At 39.5% G+C, this 3,918-nt stretch overlaps 1 pseudogene; it reads left to right on the forward strand.

Annotated features, from left to right (window-relative positions):
- Nucleotides 1–381: 381 nt before the first annotated feature.
- Nucleotides 382–864, forward strand: LOC144823136 (NADH dehydrogenase [ubiquinone] 1 alpha subcomplex assembly factor 2-like; annotated as a pseudogene).
- The last annotated feature ends 3,054 nt before the right edge of the window (nt 865–3,918 follow it).

Here is a 3,918-nt window from a genome sequence, read left to right on the forward strand (position 1 = left end):
ATAATCTTCACTTTTGGATATTTATTGTTGTAACCTGATTTACCTTACTTATCGATGATAATGTATCTCATTTCTTTTGCTGTAATGACACCTCTGTTATACTAATAACATTTTTACTTGAACTTAAAAAAAAAGAAAGGGTGAGGTGAAAAAGGTAACAATTACACCTGTTTCAATGAAGGCACGGGTAGATGGAAGGGATTATGGCATCAATTCAGATGTGATTATACATTTTTATGACAACTTTTCAAAATCATTCGTGCAATGAATGCAAATAAGTGTGACAATTGAGTCCCTTCTACTAATTCCACTCATGCTGAAAATAAAGTATTTATCGCTTTCTGAAAATTTTGGGCCAAATGTTTCTTTTAAACTACTTCCTTATTGCAGTGAACGTTTGGACTCGTCAAAGAGCATGTTGGCACCGACCACCTCGGGGACAAATACTTTATCATCCCAGACCGGAAGACATGAACGGGTCAAACTATCCGGAAAGGTCGAGCAGTAGAAATGGTGCTGTCCGCCGCCCGCGGCGCACTCCTACGAAGCGGAGGCCAGCTCTCAGAGTGCGATGCCTTGATCCCAGGAGGGAGGAAAGACCCGCCCACGATCGAAGAACTTCTCCAGAACGAACAGTACAGAAAACAGGTTAAAGCAAAGAGCAAGGTTGCGTCATCAAAGGATAGAATTATACCGGAGTGAGACTCCAAGAAGCGGCTGTTTCTGAACCAACGCACACCAGAATCAAGTCACACGCTGGTAACTACGGAAATAATGAAACTTCACAAGAACCCACGCACCACCAGTGCCTTTGAGCATGTGTCCCCCTGGGCACCGCCGTGGGGCAGCAGCTCTGAGGAATAAATATTGAAGTCCAGCTACGTGCGATCATGCTGTCTTCGAATAAATATTACCTCTGGCAAAGCTTCGCAACTCAAGGGCATACGAACCATTTTCAAGGAACAGTTAAGTTAAACTGATCAACTAAAAACATTTCAAGGCGAATAATAAATGCCTCAATTTAAATATTAACTGACGTTGTACAGAGAAAACACTTGTGACATTGGAAGAACCTAGAAATAATGCAAGCTGCTTTGGCCTCCAATATTGTTATTACAATCAAATGTGAGTGCCGAATGCTCTTAAATTAGAAAAAAAATGTTTGTTGAAATCGGAATTGACGTGTTATTTGTGGATAATTGGCTTGTTCAGAGGTTGCCTTTAAAGTAGTACATTGTGTGATGTAAAAAATAAAAGCCCATCTTTGTGGCTATGTGAAAAAAACGACTTCATGAACAAAGCAAGGCATTTAAAGCTATGTTAGCTTTTTAGTTGCATGTAAGAACATTTTTTTTTAGTTTGACAAAGTAAGAGCATGTGCAACACATTTTAATGCACTTCAGTTAATTTTTTTCCCGTTCATCCTCATACTGGCGCTACCTACTAAAGAAAATAGAATTATCATGGAATTTTAAGAAAGTTGCAAATATGACAAATAGGTCATGTTCGCATTCTAGGCTAATGATATGATTTTATATATATTTGACCATGGTCCTTTGGTTTCACCCAAATGGAGATTATGGAAGGATATTGTTGTAAATAAATAGTCCAATGTGTAGGTCAGGTGGTAGTTCCAAGTAGTTCCTTTATTAGCTTTAGTTACAGTTGTAGAAGAAGAAGGTAGGATGGTAATAGGATAGAAGTAAAGATGTACAGCAGCCCCACCAGGAGCAGTCTCCCTCTGCTCAGCCTCTCATCCTCCAACTGACACTCTCCACTAGTCCACACACCAACATTCCATGACATCATACATTAATCTACTGTTATGCAGGCTGAACAGAGAGAGCATTGATGTGAAGAAAGAAGAAGGGAGTTAACCACTACAACATATCCTCTCTCTTCACAACAAAAGGAAATAGAAGAATAAGAAGTAAAGAAACAGAAGGAATACAAAGTCATTGCAATAATGGAATGCAATAAAGCGATTAATTAAAATGGAACATAGTGCAATAATGCAAAACAATGAAATGCAATATAATAATAATGAAATTGCAAGCAATGAAAGCACACCGAAATAAAAACAACTAAGAAATGCAATGTAATAATAACGCAATCAAATTGCAAGATGAATGCACACCTAAATATAAGCAACTTAATGGCACTAAGAATTGCAATGTAATAATAACGCAATCAAAATGCAAGCAATGAATGTACACCGAAATATAAGCAACTTAATGGCACTAAGAAATGCAATGTAATAATAACGCAATCAAAATGTAAGCAATGAATGCACAACGAAATATAAGCAACTTAATGGCACGCACACCATCCCCATTTCTCTCAAAGGAAGGCAAAACCAGACCTGTGCCAAGAAAATACCCACACAGAAAGAGACAAAACGTCACAAGCAAAAGAAAGAAGAAGAGAAACACACGCACAACATAAGTGCACCTGACGTCTCAGGCTCGCCTATGTGTAAGAGATCCAATCATCGGCAACAAAAGAAAGATGGATAAACAAGAGCCGTTAAGTAAACAGCGAACCGGCGCTGAGACTTGACTGGACCATAACCAGAATGTAAAAATGCATGCGTGACAACAAGTACTCAACAAAGAAGACAAGATACACTCACCCGTAATCAGAATACCGGGATACACACACTCGTAACTCGTAAATCACAGGGAAACCTTCACCTGTGTAATCCATGTAAAAGTAACGCAATAAGCAATGAGATACACTCACCCAAACATGCAAGCAATGAGATACACTCACCAAACCGCAATATTAACCTTGTCGCATAAGAGTAAATTACAAGGACCTGTATAAATAAGCACTAACTCGTAAATAATATCATTTCAGCAATGAGATAAACTCACCCAAACATTCAAGAAATGAGGAACACTCACCAAACTGCAATTTTAACTTTGTCACGAAAATGTAGACATTTCATAATACTCAGCACATAAGCAAAATATTGATAAATCATTATAATGAAAAAACATTTTAAATAGAACAGGAATAGGTACTACTGAGCTTGTTAAAATAAAGGCATAAACGATTCCAAAACATGCCAGAAGATGGCGTACAGTGTATATTTAAAGAATAAAGGCCGAATAATGAAAGTGTCCGAATAATACAAAATCTTATCTGTGCCAAACTGGAAATCAGGAATCAAAAGGAGTGTTCAAATAACCGGCAGAACAAACGAAGAAGTAACTTCTTGTATTTTAAAAACATTGTCACACATATCCACGGAGAGGGAATAGTACTAATGAAGACATGAACTGCAACGTAATTCTGAAGAAGTCTCTGTCTGTGGTACATTTTCCACATGAGCTCTTGGGTAAAACTTGCAAGCGCTGGGGCAAGAAACAGAACTTAGGTGACAAGAAGGGCGCTCGATCTTCAAGACAATCAGCAGGCACTGGAGCTCGCAACATTTCTCAAAACACGAAAAGGTGAACATTAAATCCAAGTGTGCTCGCTCGTTGAGTGCGCACAGCCGCTTCCGCAAATTACGTGATGCCAAATAGAAAGGGAGCCTTGCACCACGGTAGAAAGCGTTGCCAAGCGTTACCATGGAAGCGATAACTTGCACGCACATCACGTCGCTTCGAATGGCTCACGGCAGCACCAAGGAAACAAATAGCTGTGATGACGTGACATTCACAGGAGAGAACCCGATAGCCAGGTTCCATTGCGTCACCAGAACACCCAGGCAGTGGAGGAGAAAGGAGCTCCCGACCAACGGAAATGTTGGCATGGAGAAAGCAGTTGGGCTGCAGACTTGAACAGGTAAAAGCGCTATTCCAGGAAATGAAAGTAAGATTGCCAAGCCAGAAAATAAACGCATATCCACATAAAATCGGCTCCTCTGAGAAAATGAAATTTTCACTTGACACGAGTCATTTGAAAGGC

This window comes from Lissotriton helveticus, chromosome 3_1 (genome assembly GCF_964261635.1).
Source record: "Lissotriton helveticus chromosome 3_1, aLisHel1.1, whole genome shotgun sequence".
In the NCBI taxonomy this organism is placed as follows: domain Eukaryota; kingdom Metazoa; phylum Chordata; class Amphibia; order Caudata; family Salamandridae; genus Lissotriton; species Lissotriton helveticus.